General features: G+C 41.6%; 1 long non-coding RNA gene across 1 annotated transcript in view; it reads left to right on the top strand.

The window, feature by feature from the left end:
• Positions 1-2033: 2033 nt before the first annotated feature.
• Positions 2034-17899, top strand: part of LOC148758330 (uncharacterized) — a 60164-nt gene continuing 44298 nt past the window's right edge. The window contains exon 1 of the long non-coding RNA XR_016020978.1: positions 2034-2328. This is a non-coding gene — a long non-coding RNA (uncharacterized LOC148758330). The remainder of the gene's footprint in view (positions 2329-17899) is intronic.

Below are 17899 nucleotides of genomic sequence, written 5' to 3'. Positions count from 1 at the left end.
ATCCCCTCACCCAAGATGATAGCAGTAGGAGGTAAGGCCTTTGCGGGGTGATTAGTGCCCTTATGAAAAAGCTCCCAAGTCCTTTTGCCATGTGAAGACTGCCGTCTGTGAACCAGAAAGCAAGTTCTCACCAAAACCCCATCTCCAGAACTGTGAAAAATAAACTTCTGTTATTTAGAAGCCACGCAGTTGGTGGTATTTTCGCTGCAGACATATGGAGGCTCCTAACATAAGACGATGACAGTGGCTTGAACCTATATCCAGCCTCAACCCCAGAGCCATATCTGAGTGTAGCAGCCAAAAGTTGTGAGTAAAAATATGAGGAGCTGCTTCTCTAAACTATGAAGGGCAAATGCGCACAGGCTGTGCTGCTTCAGGACATTCTAACAAGGAGGGACCCCGTGTCCCCTACCTTCCTATAGGTCAGGTGTGACCTCAGTCCTTGGTCACTGTAACAGTGGACACTTGTGTCCAGCAAAGTAGCCCAGAACAGTGGTACGTCGACTGGCGGGACAGTATGGAGTGACAAGCAGAGTGCAGTGACCACAGACAGAGAGGACAGCCACCCCTGTGGGATAGGAGGAGGTGTGGCGATATTCAGCAGAGTCCCTCGGTCACCAGGACACCTTCTGGGGACACCCAGTTGTAGTGGGGGGCAGCTGGGTGGTTTCTCACTGGACCAGAGGTGCCACATGAGTAGGTAGAGGCCAGCAAAATGGGGTATCCATGGGAATATGATTTCACTCGTTCCCCCAGAGGAAGTGGAGGACTAGAGACATGGGGGATGGAGAGAGAAAAAGGGATCCTGAAGGTGACGCCTGATCACATGAAGCAGGTCAAAGAAAATTTGGTTTAAATAATTAGGAAACCAATGTAATGAAGTGAAACACACACATGTATTAGGTCCCCAGTCTCTCTGGGGTGTTTAGCCAGTCTCTCTGCTGGGTGTTTTCTATGGTTGCCTTACCCAGTCCCTGCCAGCTCTGTGAAAGGGCATCACTAGTCTGTTTTGCACATGAGTTTTGAAAAGCTCAATTTAAAAAATATATTTTTAAATCACAGAGCAAATAATGGTGAAAACTTAACTTCAAGTCTGTCCGTTAGACTTGTCCCATTAGAGCTGCTCTGAGATGCCTGGCCTCATTTGGGACTTGGTTATAATTATTATGTGCCTGGTTTCCTCCCCAACAATTTGGTTTTTTTCCCCCTTTAAGGAAGCCAGAGCTGGTTCCTGCCTTTTGCAACCAAAAAGAACCTTAACTAATACAAAAGCATACAATGGAGCTAGTGTGAAAGTATGTATTAAGGTTGACGAAGTGATAGAGTGAGTCTGAAAAATGAAAGCTGCAATCTTTAAAGGAAGGTTTCGGCTAAGAAAGTTAGTGCTAAGTAGCAGAGATGAAAATGGAATATTTTACTATAGGCTATTATAGTTACCAGGCCGTGGACTTTACATAGAGAAGCTCATTAATTTTTACAAAGACCGCATCAGGCCGGTGCTACTCTAAATCTCACTTCTCATTTGCAGATTTCAGAAGTGGCAAAGCTGGGATTTGAACCTAGGTCTGTCTGATTATGGAGCCTGCTTTAGCCATCACTAAGCAACTGCTTCAGACAAAACAATGAGTGCCCCATGTTGGCCCCCAGCCATAACCCTGAGCTTAAGAGCCTCTTATTCTCCCATGTGAATGAGGAGTAATCCTTCATCTTGTAAATAATGAAATAAAATCTGGGTAAAATTTTAAAAATGATTCACTGATAATGCCAAGACACATGAAAGTTATTTGAGCTGGCACTTGATCTAACAGGACAACAAAAAGCAGGTCTGATAGATTCATAGCCATTTGTGCTGCCAATCGATAGAATTGACCCAATTCTACCTGGTTTCCAGGTACCCTCAGCCTCCCTTCCCCCAGAGCTGACACCGTTTGTGGTCAGTCAGCTCCTGAGCCAAGGTTCTCAGCCTGAGCTGCACATTAGACCCACCTGGGAGCTTTAAAAAGTTCTAGGAGCTTTTAAAGAGCCCCAGGCCTGCACCTCAGGCCAATTATAACAGACTCAGGAAGTGTGAGATTCAGTCAGGCTTTGGTAGTTACTGCAGTTCTCCAGGTGATTTTATTCAACAGTCAGAGTGGAGAACGCTGCTCCAGGATCTATGCAGACCTCGGGAAGAAGGGCTGAAAGGAAGCTTGCCCAGCATCATGCCCTGGGGTCAGTGAGGGCACTGAGGGTGTCCCCAGTGAGGCCATAGCCTGTCTGGGGACCCACCTCTGCCTTCCTGACAGTGGCCATGCAGGAGGCTGCCCTCGTTTGCATGTGGATCCACAGGTACGAGGATTGCTTTTTCTAAGAGGAGCCTATAGCTGTTGGCTTTATGGGATGATTCTAGACGGTCATATATATCGAAAAGTGAAATTCTGAGGTGTTTTTAGTCCACTCGGCACTTGATGTGAAGTCTCCAGGAAGTCATTTTGTCTCTTCTCCCTTTAAGCGCAAGCTTTAGGGCACTAGGGCCAGTTATGTTTCTATTTCTCTTGACCACAGGCTTCCGTTGACTGGGATACTTTTTATTTTGTTCTATTAAATATTCTTGAATGCATTAAAATTGCTGAAACACACACAAAGTCACACAGCTGGCTGCCTGCCAGCCAGCTCAGCGGGGGATCCAGGCAGAAAACTGGTCTCCAGCCTTTATCTCCAGACCCAGGCTCGTCTGGCACCTCAGCTCTAAGTACAGAGACCCTCCTTGTTCCTTGACTCTGAGTTCCTGTTTCAATAACCTGCCTCACATGCAGTTTCTGCTTCTTTGGGGTTTCACTTGTCTTGCCATTTCTCCCGGAACCAGAGTTCTACCGGCAATTTAATCAAATTGCCTGGAGACTGCAGTTCACGGACAACGGTTCCTGAAGCCACCACCCATTCCTACATCACCCTTTGCCATGCTTCGCACATCTACCCAATCCGTGCCACTGGGCTTGCCTCTACCCCCAGTCCTGTCCCGCACTGTCGAATTCTTTCTCTCTCCCATCCCATTGCACTTAGTGTAATCCCCTTGTGACAAAACAGGAGCACCTATTAAAAGTGAACGGTCACTGGCTCTTAGATATTAATACATTTCACCCCAAAATAGTCTAGTGGTGTTTGAAATGCTTTTTTGGAATGTATCTATCTATCTATCTATCTATCTATCTATCTATCTATCTATCTATCTATCAATCATCTATCTATATCTATCATCTATCTGTAATTTACAGTGTTTGTTACTCAACGGATTAATAAGAGAATATCTATGTTTTATATCAAAGGCCCCACAGTGGGAGCAAGCTAGGCATCACGGGAACCAGTAAGAAGACCATGGAAGTGAGCAAGGTGGGGAGAGTGGCACATGGTGAAATCAGACAGGTTGGCAGGGTCAGGTCAAGCAAAGCCTGAAGCTAAGATCAGGAGTTTGGATTTTATTCTAAGTGTTGTGGAAGGCCATTGACAGGCTCTAAATAAAAGCCTGATATGACCTGATTTACACTGTAAAACATCACTTGTGTTGCCAGGCAGAGATTATAAGGGGTGGGATGGAAGCAGGGAGACCTGTTTAGAAGGAAATATGTATCGGTCCAGATGCTTGGCCTAGTGGGTTATAATGTGGATAGAGAGAAGTGGATGGATTCAGACTACTCGTATATTTTGGGAGCAGAGTTGATACCAGGAGGGGTCAGACCTGTAGGAAAATGAAGAAGCAAGAACAACCTGGAGACTGGAAGTTAAACAAATGGTTACTGGTAGTGCCTTTTAATGAGATGATGAAAACTGGGAGAACAGATTTGGCAGAAGAAACCCAGAGATCGGTAGACAAGTTAAGTTTAATATGCCTATTAGACGGCAATCACTAAATAAGCTGTAACACACACAATGTACCGGGCAATTACACAGCACATTAAAAAGCATAGCACCCCCACACTTTAAAAGGTCTAAGTAATGTTTGGTATAAACAACTATGTGCGAGGCTGTCAAATAATGTCGTCGATACCATTCTATTTTATTCTTACTTTCAGCAAATTGACAAACACTAACTTTTGACAGTCATTTGGTATTCAGCACACACCTCTAACCTGGCGCCCGTGGAATTGCAGAGTCTGTTAGTGATAAAGTGAACAGAAGGAGCTGGGAAGGCATGTGTGGGGGGAGCCAAATATGAGTCCTCTCTCATTTCATCCTGGCTGCTGACTAATATCTGTGTATGGAAGAGAATTTCTGCTGATGTCTTACTTTCTTTTCCCACTTGTCACCTCTGACATGACCCTGGGAATATAACACCCTGACACAAGTTCTTCCAACTTTTCTTTAGAGTATTCCAGGCTCCAACTGTAAGATATTGATTAAAACATGGGCTTGATGGTGTTCACCTCAAAAAAGTCTTGAATTTAAGCAACTGTGGGAAGTAGATTATAACTATTTTTTCCTGAATTTTATTGTGGAAATTTTGGAAATCATAGTAAAGAAAATGAGCATTGTTCATGATATCCTCAGCCCAGAGAGAGAAATCCTTGATCTTTTGATATATTTTCTTCAAACACACACACACACACACACACACACACACACACACACACACACTTTGCTTTTCTAAAATTGGAGGTTTCCTGATTTTTTCATGTAAAAATATATGCATTTTCCCATATCATTATTCTTTAAAAATATGATTATTAATAATTTTTTAATCATCCCCTATGACAGATATTAAAGTTTTTCTCACATTTTTGCTCATATAAGTAGTGGTATAATAAACATCCTTGACCATAAATCTTTGTTTATGTATCTGATTCATTTTCTAAAATTGTTAATTAATATTAATTTCTAAAAATTAAAAAGCTAGGTCAAAAGATAAGTGTTTTAAGGCAAATTCCCTGCCACCAAAGTTATGCTAGAAATGATGACAACAGCTGTTTGAAAGTGCCTGTTTCACCACAGCCATTATATGAGTGGATGCAAAATTTTCTCACTTTGGGGAAAAAAGTAGCAATTTATTTATTTAACTTAAAGGTGTTTTTGCCTTATAGTTTGAGTCTGAACCCTTTTACATGTTCTTTGGGCACTACTATGAATTGGTGTATTGATAATTTGCCCATTGTTCTATTAGGAAGTTTTATTATTGATTTATGATGTCCCTTTATATAGTACTAAATGATATTTTTGAAAGTGATATAATTGTAAATACTTTCCTAGTTTGTTCCTTACCTTTTAATTTTGGCTTTTTTTTTTTTTTAATCATACTTTTTGAGAGACTATTGCATCAAAATTAATAGCAGGTGTTTGGGAGTCTGATCTGAGATCAAATCCTGGCTCTGCCTCTTGCTTGTTGTGTCTTTTTAAATTATTTAACTTCTCTAAGCCTCAATCCCTGTATTTTTAAACATTTATGTAATAATACCAGTGTGATAAATTTATGATAAAGGGTGAACACAATAATAGCGATCGCCTTAGCATTTGTGTCAGGTATTATATACTCTTTTACATGGATCACTTGTTTAATCCTCGCAGCAGCCTCATTAGGAAGTCTTCTGACACGAGACCACATTACTTATGATAGAAAATGCAAATGCAGGCCTCTGAGGAGTCCTGTAGTACAGAAACCCGGTAAGCTTTATCTCAGTGTCTGCCCAACTGATCTAGTCACAGAAACTCTTTTTCAGGTAGGACCATGAACGTTACACAGTCCTGGCATTTCAAGGACAAACTGAGTTTTAAATTAAATGTTGAGATAATTGCAGATTCACATGCAGTTGTAAGAAATACTAGAGACCCCACATGCCCTTTACCCAGTTTCCCCTGATGGTAACATCTTATAAAACTGTAGGACTATATCACAGCCAGGGCAGGGACAATGACCGAGCCAAGACACAGAACAGCCCCCTCACTGCAAGGATCCCTCCTGCTGAGTTTCCCCAGACATACCCACTTCTCTTTCACCCATCTCCTCTTGAAACAACTGTTTTTCCAGGATGGCTGTACCGGCGTACATTCTAACCAGCAATGTGTGAATGAGCCAGTCTCTGGGCAGCTTCACCAGCATTTGGTGTTGTCACTATTTTTTATTTTAGACATTTCAGTAGGTGTGTACAGGCATTTCCCCATGACTAATGATGTTGATCACCTTTTCATGTGCTTAGCTGCCATCTGAATTATCTTCTTCAGTGAAATGTCTTTCCATGTCTTTTGCCTGTGTCCTAATTGGATGGTTTTTTTTAAAATTCAAACCTCGAGTTATTTATATATTCTAGATACTTGTTCTTTGTCAGATGTGTGGTTTACAAATCTGTTCTCCACTCTGTAGCTTGTCTTTTCACACTCTCAATAAGACCTTTCATAGAACAAAAGTTTTTAACTGTGATACAGTCAAATTTAGAAATAATATTTCCGCTAGGTTTAGGATTCTGGATGACAGTTCTTTTCTTTCAGCATTTAAAAAACAGCATTAGTACCACTTTCTTCTGGCCTTTGTTATTTCCGCTAAGAAATCCACTGTTATTCTAGTTGCTTTTTCCCTATAAATACAGTGTCATTTTTCTATGATGTCAAGATTGTTTTTCTTTGTCTGTAGTTGTCAGCAGTATAATTCTGATGTGTCTTGGCTTGGATTTCTTTTGGGTTTATCCTTTTTGGGGTTTGCTCATAACCACCGGTAAACTCATGGGAGAATGTCGCACGTATGAAATTTTTGCACTGGTGATAGCAGGCGGAAGCTGATCACCAGTCAGGGTGATTGATCTAAAATGCAAATCTAATCATGTCACTTATGAACTTAAAACTCTTAAATGATTTCCCAACGTCTACAAAGAATTCCAAACTCAGCAAAACACTTAAGGCGACCTGTGAGCTCCCCAACCTCTGTCCTGCCTCACACTTTCACATTCCACAGTCCCCTGGCACCCCCTATGTTATTCTAGGTTTTGCTCTACCCTTTGTGTTATTTCTTCTGTCTGTAATGCCCTTCCCCACCTGCTCTTCAACGTTTTCTCAGTCTGACTCGCTCCCCCCGCCCCCCTCCTTCCAGATTTAACATTTGGGTATAGGTCATGCCCTTGAGGTAGACCATCCATTCCTCACAGGCTGGATTCATTGGCTCATCTCTGTGTTCAAAACATGCCTTGTCATATTACATTGAGTCCTTGTCATATTATATTGAAATTTATAATAATTATAAGTCTGGTTTCCCTACTAGACGATGAGTTGCCCCAAGGCAGAAAGGCCATTCTTATTTCACTTTCACTCAAGTTTTGTTGAGATCATTTGTAACTGCAGTGCCTAGCCCAGCGCATATGATATTGAGTAAATAATATAGCAGATGTGGGTGGTAACCCACATCTGAGTAACCCACATCCGAGTGGCCTTACCACTTTAATATACTCTGAGTGCAACTTCCATCTGTTGTAGGCTCATGGCAATTCTAGCTGTTCCTGAAATAATTCCCCATGCTTGTTTTTTCAGATAAACAAGAGGTGGGGCAAAATGTCTTTATTTGAACATGAGCTAAAAAGATAATATAGTGATTTTTATATGTCTCGGCCAAAAAAAAAATGAATTTAGGATAATTGTTTATGAGGGGTCATGCTTTGGTCTTAGTGATTAAGAACTCAGCTTTGGAATAAGAGCGATCTGTGTTCAACCGTCCTGGTTAGATATTCAGCCTAGGCAAAGAGCCTAGCCTCTCAATTATTTCATCAGTAAAATGGAGCTAATATAACTGGGTTGTTGTGAGAATTAAATGATATCATCCTTGCAGACTTCATGAGCACATAGAAAACTGCTATTGTTTTTATTTTCAGAAAGGTTATGGCTAGAAGTTTGCCTATCTGTGTAATCTGAAAAGCAAGTTTTGTTGAGATCATACAGTAAAAAATCAGGGGTGTTTGTTGTGAACCTAGAAATGTGCTCTTGCTCAGAGGCCGATGAAGGTTAACTTCTTACATTTCAAAATGTCCAGGACCCAATGATCTTTGGCCCTTTTGCAAGTGAAAAGGATTAAGTGAAAAGGAGCAACTGGTCTCTACCAGCAGGATTTGGTGGAATCACTAGAGGAGTGTGTGTTCTGTTTTAAAGAACTGGAAACTTCTCTGGTAAATGCTCTGTAAACAAGCGCTGCTGGATTAGCAGAACCTGCAAAAAAAACATGGTGACTGAAACCAGAACCATGCGTATGCTTTAGTACACTGTAGTGGTTTTCAACACTTTCTAAAAGCCTCTTACGTAAAACAGATTTCAGCAAAGCTGCTCTGGTGAAGAGAGAGAGCGTCCCCAGGTCTGCTTTCCTTTCAAGTGCCCCATCCTCTTCCCAGCATGTGGGTAAGGGAACTGGGAGGCTTGAGGTCCTGACCCGACTGTTCCACTCACTGGCTGTGTGTGACTTTGAACAAGTTCCAACCTCTTGGTTCTCAATTCTCTCACCCATAAGATGAAGAGGTACTGTGGTGCCTTCCATTCTAATACGTATGATTTCTGAAGTCTTCCTATCCACTTTTTCTGGAGCCTCGCTGAGCTGTGGGAGCTCTACATTTGGCCTCCATCTTTGGCAAAAATTGTGCTTTTCCCTTATCCACTGAGGAATCAGAATTTTCGAGGTAATTTAATGATACTGTATCTAGTGCTGTAGATGAGATTATAGGTTGTGCCTGTCCAAATTTACATTGTGGTTTGGGAGAAACTTTTGGAGACATAAACCTTGGATGCTGCAGATAAGGAGCTAGTGCTAAGAATGCAATTGGCAGGACTTCTGTGAATAATAATGATGTTGATGGCATTAAACCAACAACACATACATTTAGGTAACAATCAGCACTAATTATATTGAATCCACATCTGAGACTTTGTGCTATAGTGTGAGAAAGTGATACTCAATTCTGGTTCAGGATTCAACATTCCAGAAGTCCCCTCACCCCCACCCACAAACACACAGAAATTTCAAATTCAATTGATGTGGGTCGTGCCTAGTTTTCTGTAATTTGGGGAATTCTGAAGTCAGCCAAGGTTGAGAATCAGTATTTAGAAAGTGGATGTGCCTGTCTGCTTCTTCCTCCAAGCAGACATTTCCACATGCCCACCAAAAGCAAATGACAAAACTGAAATGCCTTTATCATTTACCTGGCTTGATCTAGCTTTTAGTGACTGTCGTTGTTTCCGTATTACCTAACTCGGCTTGGAATGCAGCAGAGTTAATATGTATTCTGATTACAAAACAGCTCAGTAAGTACTGGGACCATGGCACACAGAAGAGAATTTGCTGCATCATGATCTCATTTGAATTCTCTGATGGCAGTTCCAGCGTCTGTGTGACAGAGTTCAGGGAGTTTGGACTATCAAAGTTTCAGACTTTGTGAGCCCCAAATCACAGCTCCTAATCTCCAAGAATGTGACTGTTTAAAAAGAAATTAAAGTTTAGGGGAGCGGGATAGTATTGCTCCTGCCGAAGCTTGTTCCTTGGCACTGGTAACCTTGTTTACTTGCTCTCCGAGGGAACGGGCACCCTGGGTTCCAGCACCGCGCTTCCAGCAGCTGTCCTCACATGATTAATGCAAGCGGGCAGATAAACCTCGGGTCATTCCTAAATCGGAGAACTACCTGCAAGTTAATACACTAGTTTAACCTCGTTTGACTGGGATTGAAGATTTTCTCAGACTGACGTCTTCTGATGTCACTGTGGGGCTAAGGCAGCATTTACTCTTAAGTCGTACCTCTGTTGGGGCTAATTCTATCACCTGTTTGCTTAACTCAGTCAACAAGCCCTTATTTCCAAGTAATACTCCTCAAAAGACTCTTCAGAGTGGACTTGGAAAGCAACTCTCACTTTTTTTCCTGCCACCAAGAGAGAGAAAACCAAGCGTCAGAAATGAAGAATTTCAATGAAGGGATTTGCCTGTTTGTGCAGCCTTTTCAACCCGACTCCCAAGTTTGCCTTTCTAAAACACGTACTATCTCCCAATTTTGAAAGAGCTCAATCAATTATTTCAAAAGAAACAAAAATATTAATTCTCTTTGCCCCAATAATTACATTCCTGGTACTTTATAATCGACTTTGTTTTCCTCTTCCATGCTTGAAGGAACAGAGAAAACACGTTACACGTACAGCTGTGCTTCCAGCAATATAGAGGTTAGTTAACTGTGGTGTATCAATTTGATGTGCTATTATAAAATTCTAATTATGAACAGTACAGAATAACATGAAAATGGTAATGTTCATGTGAAAAAAGCAAAACATAACAATACATCTATATTATGCCTTGTAAGCGTATGAATGTATATGAATAAGAGCTAGCAAGAAATATGGAAAATAGAAAGTTTATATTTGGTAGCTGCGGAATACTGAGGGCTTTTACTCATTTTCAAAATTTCTATTCGTGCTCTTACAATATAGTTTGTGCAATAAAAAATAAACATCGTCTCTCTTTTTTTTTTTTACAACAGTTCAAATGCTCTCTTATAAGTAGGATTTGACGCTAAAATGTACTCCAAAGAGTATAAACTCACTCTAGTCTGTGAGGGCTTGAAGCTTCTTGAAGATCTCATGTAGCCAATATTTAATATTTATAACACAGGGAGAATGTATATATCATTATCCCTCGTTTGGTTGATAAAGGCTCAGAGGTGCTGGGACATGAATGGTTGGGCCAAGGTTGTATCATTTATCAGTGATGAGCAGGAGTGGAAAGAAAGACACCATAAACCCGAGTGCTGAAATGAAATCCAATTCACAACCTCTACTGGATTTTTCAAAGAATCCAGCGGAGTACCACATATTCAATGAGAACTTGGTGAACACTGACTTTTTTGAGTGCTAGGATGAGTATAGTCGAAGAGACTGTTACCCAGTCTTCCTGACTCCAGCCTCACCTCTGTCTAATTCATATACACATACAACTGGGAGGTGCACCTTGAAATGGACCTTTCATCATGTTACTCTCCTACTCAAGAACCAATAATGACTACAAGTTAATAGTTTAGACTCTAGATGCTGGCTTTTAGGGTCGTCCCTAGCTCCACTCCACTCCGGTCAGCTACACTTTCTGCTTAGAACTACCTGGTCTCTCTCTCTCTCCCTCTCTCTCTCTCCCTCCTCTCTCTCCTCTTCTCTCTTCCTCCCTCTCTCCCTCTTTTCTTTCCTCCCTCCCTCCTTTTCTCCCTCCCTCCTTCCCTCCATCCTTCGCTCTCTTCCAGTCCAGCCAAGGTGTCTAAAACCTTCCATGTGGTTGATAATTCCCTACAAGAGTTTTTAAATTTTGTATTTACATTTTCATGTTAATCTAAAAATCAATAATTTTTTTTAAATTCTGGGCTCTTTGGATGACCCCTTAATGACTGAGTGAATTCACTCAGGATTGCCAATATCTGCATTTAGGAACACACTAGCACCATAAAGAACGACTTTAGTTGCTATGGACGTATGTGAAAAGAACAGAGGCAGGATCAGGACACAGTAATATGCTGGCACTACGTGAAGGCCAGACTTTGCTGAGCACAGCATAACAAAGGATTCCTGGTAGTTGGGATGGAGCAGTGTGGTGGGAGTGCTGAGTCATCACATGGCCCATAGGTATCAATATGCTACGTGAAAGCTTACACTGCAGCAGTCACCTTTTAATGACGTACGCATCCATTCGGCTACTTCAAAACATCATCCATCAAAATAAATTAAACTGAGCTGAAAATCACTAGTTTTATAATTTTGTTATTTACAGTTTTTTTTTTTTTTTTATAGTTTTGTTAATTTGTAAATTTGCTTTGGTTCATAAGTGCTCTGATGCCTTTGGTTATTGTCCCAGTTACTATGGGTAACAAATTACTCCCAAATTTAGTTGCTTAAAATAACAACACCTTATCATTATTTTCTAGGGTTCTAGTGGTTGATTGGACTTAGCGAGGCAGTTATGACTCAAAGTCTCACACAATTACTATCAGATGGTGGCTGGGACTGGAATTTTCTGAGGATTCACATATCTGATGTCAGAGATGGGAAGACTTGAACAGCTGGGGATCCTTGGGCATGTATCTCCAACTCTATGTGGTTTCCCCACGTGGTCCCATTGAAGCTTCAGGGTAGCCTGACTTCCTACAAGGTAGCTCAGGATTCTAATTCTTTTCATTAACCTAAATACAGATAGATAGATAGATAGATAGATAGATAGATAGATAGATAGATAGATAGATAGATAATTAGAGCAAGAGACACACTGCATCACATTTCCTAATTTAGTAACAGAAGTCATGCAGTTTCACTTATACCACATTCTACTTACTAGAAACAAGACACCAAGGCCAGCCCACATTCAAGGGGAGGAGAATTAGACTTTTCTTTCATGGAAGACGTATCCAAGAATCTGCGGACCTGTTTAAGACCACCTCAGTCACCCAGTTCCTTCCCTTTCCTGTCTGCTTATCCAAAGCCTGTCATTCTTTGCAGCCAAGTGAAGTGTCTCTGGGCCCCTGGAGACACCCCAGCTTGCTCCAGACCTCAGTCGTCTCTCCTGTTAGCACAGACATTATACATTTATGGTCTAAGTAAATCAAAATCCTCATACCAGTGCTGTAAGAAATATTTTATTAGCCCCGGTTTACAGTTGAGTTTATTGTCCAAGGTCATTTCAGCCGGGGGGGGGGGGGGGGGTCTGTTTGACTCCAGAGTTTCTTCTCTTTAGCACTGTGCTGTGTGCTGCTTCCAGTAATGTAAGTCATTATGTGTGGGTTATTCCTGGGAAGCATGAAAGGTGAAAAACAGAAAAGGGAAAAGGGAGAAGGGAACAAATAAAAGAGACATATGAAGACAGTAATGTCAGAGGAACACATGACCACACGACTGCTTCAGAGGTGCCCCAGCACTTGGTTAGCCACTGCACCCTCTGTAGCCCTGCCAGTCTCTCCACCTTTGAACTAGCAATCATAAAATATGCGTGCATCCACGGTGACATTTGGAGGACAAAGACACTTTGCAAATCTAAATGCCAAATGTGCACAGTAACCACTCCAAGATAAAAGGTGAGTGGAGAGCTGAACTCTCCCGCTAAAGTGCCAACCACTGATTTATCACAAAGTTCAGGCAGATCATAAACCCAACACCCATCCCGGTGCACACACAATATGGCCCATCACTCACCACATTTGGTACAATCAATTTAATGTCCTCATTTAAATACTTCTCTGGAAGAGGATCTCTGGAAATAGGATAGATTGTCAGTGTTATCTTCAGCAAGTGAATTCCCACAATATGCAGGACCATTTCTGGAGGTTTGCAGCTATTTAAACAAGAACTGATAGATAAATTTCAAACAAATTTATCACTGCTGCTAGAATGCCTTACATTAGCAGAGAGACTGCAAATTTGCTTTTCATTAACCTAATGAGGAGAATTCAATAGTTCAACGAGACTCGGAAAGTGCCTGCCAATTAGGTGAGGCACCACAACTTTTCTACTTGGAATCTGAGGCCAATCCATTAGTAAGATTGCACAATAATGAAAATGTATCTAAGTGTCTAGTTATGTCTTCAGTTATATTTATGACATGCAAACTGCGTTGCCCTGCCAGAAATCTGGGAGCAGGCCAGTTTGTGACTGCCAAGGAGCTAAATTTAAAAGCTATTTTTTAGCCAAAATTATTAAGAAAGACAAAGGAGTTAGGTAGAATTACATTGACAACTGGAGAAATTACAGCACCATTGTTAAGAGGGCAGCTTTGGGCATCTCTCTCTGCCACTGACTAGGCACAGGGTGTGGAACGAGAGTACTTCTCCAAATCTGAGTCTCCACATTTGGAAATTAAAGATATTAATAAGCTGTTTTGAAAATTAAATGAGAACATCTACAAAATTGCTTAGAACAGTGCCAACTGCAAAATAAAAATCTAATAAATGATTGCTGATACTATCATCTGGGAATAAATAAAAATGGCGGTTCTTCAATCTTTTGGTAACAATGGGTTTATTTAACCTTTTGTGATTTACAAACCCCTTTAAGATTCTAATGCAAAACTATTTCTCTAGACAAGTGCACATGCGTACACACTCAACATTTTGCATTTTCAGAGGTTCAAGGATGTTCTGGAGCCAAAAATCTCTGCTTTCATCTAGCTTTCCATTCTCCCTTTCTATTATTTTTAAATTCTGTGGTTAACTATATTTTACAATTACTTAGTTAGTTTTCCTCAATCACAGCTTTTAGAAGAAAGAAAGCCAGCTCTAAAATTATTGGTGTTTATATTTAAGATTTGAGAAAATTTAAGATCAAGATAATTAGTCAATCAAAAAATTACAGGCAAGACAACACTAAGAAAATAAGCAACCAATTAAAAAATGGACCAAAGACCTTAACAGACACTTCACCAAAGAAGATATACAGATGGCAAATAAGCATATGAAAAGATTCTCTACATCATATGTCATCAGAGAAATACAAATTAAAACAACAATAAAATACCACTACAGACCTGTTAGAATGGCCAAAATCTGAAATATGTCAACACCAAATGCTAGCAAGGATGTGGAGCAACAGAAACTCTCATCCGTTGCTGGTGGGGATGCAAAACGGTACAGACACTTTGGAAGACAGTTTGTGGGGTTCTTACAAAACTAAACATAATTTTACCATGTGATCCAGCAATCACATTCATTGGAATTTACACAAAGGAGTTAAAAACTTATGTTCACACATAAGCCTACACATAAATGTTTATAGTGGCTTTATTTAAAATTGTCAAAACCTGGAAACAACCCAGCTGTTCTTCAGTAGGCAAATGGATAAATACATTTGGTACATCCAGACCATGGAATACTATTCAGCATTAAAGAGAAATGAGCTATCAAGCCATGAAAAGACACGGAGGAACTTAACTGCATATCAGTAAGTGAGAGAAGCCAATCTGAAAAGGTTGCAGGTTATGTGGTTCCAACTACATGGCATCTGAAAAAGGCAACCCTATGGAAACTAAAAAGATCAGTGGTTGCCCGGGGTTGGGAGGAAGGGATGAATAAATAGAGCACAAAGGATTCTTTGCACGATAAACTACTATTTATGGTACTATAACGGTGGATACATATCATTATACATTTAGCCCATAGAATATACAGCACCAAGTGTGAACCCTAATGTACACTGTGGACTTTGGGTGACAATGACGTGTCAATGCAGGTTCATCAGTTGTAACAAAGGTAGCGCTCAGGTGGGGAATGCAGATAATGGGGGAGGCCGTGCATGGATAGTTGCAGGGAATACATGGGAAACCGCTGTACTTTCCACTCAATTTGGCTGTGAACCTAAAACTTCTCTAAAAAGTAAAGTCTATTTTTAAAAACTTTACAGACTTTTAAGCTTATTAGCTCTTTTCCAAAACAGTGATTCTAAGTTGATGGTATAGAACTCAGAACACATTAGTGCTTAGTAACTGGATTAAAAATGACAGCTCCATGCCCTAAGCCTGTGAGGATGGTACTGAACTCATCATCTTCAACAAAGTCAGTCTTCTTTCTGCATTTTCCATATGGAATTGTGGGGTCAACCATTAATTTATTTACCCATTTTAGCCACTGTCCTAAGTGCTGGCAGGGTATAAAAGAGCAAATCAGATCTTACCTGCAGGAGTTTAAAGCGTAGAGGAGGAAGATAGCTAAACAAAGATAGGATTCTTTGAGCTGTACTGAAAGTATGTACCAGGTGTTGGGTAGTGGCTAAGTTACATGATTCTTCCCAGATATTCATTCTGTCCTTCTCCTGAAGGGGTAAACCTGCCTACATGGCTTGGCCATGCAACTCGCTTTAGTCAATGAAATGTGAGCAGGCATGACGTATGTCGCAAGTGAGCAGAAGCTTTAAATGCAACCATGTGTTTCAGCTAGGCCTCTAACTTGCTCTTCTGGTATCTGCTGCAAGACGAGCATGTCCCAGGGGACAGCTGCGCCTGCAGCCTGAAGAGTCATGTGGGAGCAAGCCCGAAGTCAACATACAGCCTAGAGCAGAGCTGCAGCCAATCTCTCAGCACGCCTGTAAATGAGCAAGAGTGAGTGCTCGTTACTCTGTTTTACAGTTGTTCCCACAGCAAAACCTGACTGATACTGATGGGCTTCACGGAGAGCGTGTTCATTTCTACCTGGGTATCTGAGAAGAGGGTATGATTTAAAAAAAAAAGGACTTTGAAAAGCTGAGGCTGCCAGTAGGGTTGGGAGGGAGGTTGTACAGGTTTTGAAGCAACGTATAGAAATCAAGATTTCTGGATTGGTAATGAAGGGCCTAGTATAGCATGCCAAGGGATTTCTACCATATTCTGTAACATGGCACCTTTGAAGGAATTTTAAGCAATAGAGCAAAAGAGGCTAAATTTGAATTTTGAAGAATTATTTAATTGTATTATAGCTGTGCAGAGGATGTATAGAAATATAAATCCAGCAACAAAGCTACTAGTTAGATGGTTAAACCGTGGAGGTGAGATGCTTGGCGCTCTGAAGCGGGGCTATCACACAGTACAACAATGTAGCAACCCTGAGTGGCACTGCAGGGGGTTCGGGGAGTCATGTGAGGCATGATAAGGGGGTAGAATTTCAAGGACTAGGACACCAGTGAGGTACAGGAAGTGAGATAAAGGGAGGGACAAAGAATGGCTCCCAGATGTCTACCTTGGGTGACGGGGTAGATGGCAATGCCACTAGCCAGGGTAAGACTTATAAGAGTGACAAGGAAGAGGGACAGGAGAGACAGGTCATTTAGTTTGGGACAAGCTGCACTGAGGTTTCTTTGGGGCACTGAGGTAGATGTGCCAGCAAAAAGGTCTCAATTGGAAAGCCTGCTGTGGCGTAGGGAGGGTTATTCAAGGAATGGGCCTGTAGAGGGGATTGCCTGGCTGCTGAGCACTAAGGCCCAGGCCGTGAGGAACCGAGGAGGAAACCTGTCCACAGAGGAGACGTGGGCGGGGAGCGGAGAGGCGAGCATCATGGGAAGGGCTGTGGGCAGGAGTGCGCTGAATCTCCTCTCCACTCAAACCCAAGGAGAAAAAAGGCTTCCTCCAAACTGAGATGTAAGGTAGGGGCCTGGAGAGAAGGGGACTCGTCACCAGCCATAGCCACTAAGAGTCACAGCTAGAGGGTGAGCTGTTGCCACTGACAATCACAAGCACAACAACAAAATGCCCAACTCAGTACTATGGGAAGAGGCTCTACCATGGTCATATTTGCATTTACAATGCAGTTTGGACAACAGGCTTTTCACACGCCGGGGACTTTCATCTTGGACAGCGCCATATGAGAACCTTGAGGCTGCTGAGTACAGACGAGGAATTAGGGTGGCACCGGACGTCAGAGGCAGCAAGCCCAGCCTGCAGCCAACAGCAATCAATTCAGTTATTTAAATACATGACCTTGGCCAAGTTCATTCATTCATGTATTCATTAATATTTTCTCAGTGCTTGCATTGTGCCAGACATTATACCAGCAGTTGGGGGGGTACAGTAGTGAACAAGATTGACAAGTTCACCCTCCTGGAATGTTTGGTCTGATGGGAGAGACTGGCATTAATCATGTAAAATAAATCGATGTCGAACTATGATCTTGACGTTATGGAAGTAAACGGAGAGATGAGTTAAACCAAGTGGCTCACACTTGAGGTGCAGAGGACTGGAGGGCTTGTTAAAGCAGATTGCTGGGGCCACTCCCAGAGTTTCAGTGGTCTGGCATGGGGCCTGCAAATTTGCATTTCTCACACGTTCCAAGGTGATGGGGATGCTGCTTCTCTAGGACTGCGCTCGGAGAACCAGTGAGATAGAGTAACTAGGGGAGACTTTTTAGAGACTAACAAATGATACCTATGCAGGCTTTACTGCACTGCCGGTGTTAATTTAAAATATTTGTCTATGTTAACCCGTTTAATGCTTAGAACAGC

The sequence above is a fragment of the Rhinolophus sinicus genome, chromosome 4 (assembly GCF_057876585.1).
Source record: "Rhinolophus sinicus isolate RSI-liver-muscle chromosome 4, RSI-T2T, whole genome shotgun sequence".
In the NCBI taxonomy this organism is placed as follows: Eukaryota; Metazoa; Chordata; class Mammalia; order Chiroptera; family Rhinolophidae; genus Rhinolophus; species Rhinolophus sinicus.
This window is presented reverse-complemented; position numbering and strand designations above follow the sequence as displayed.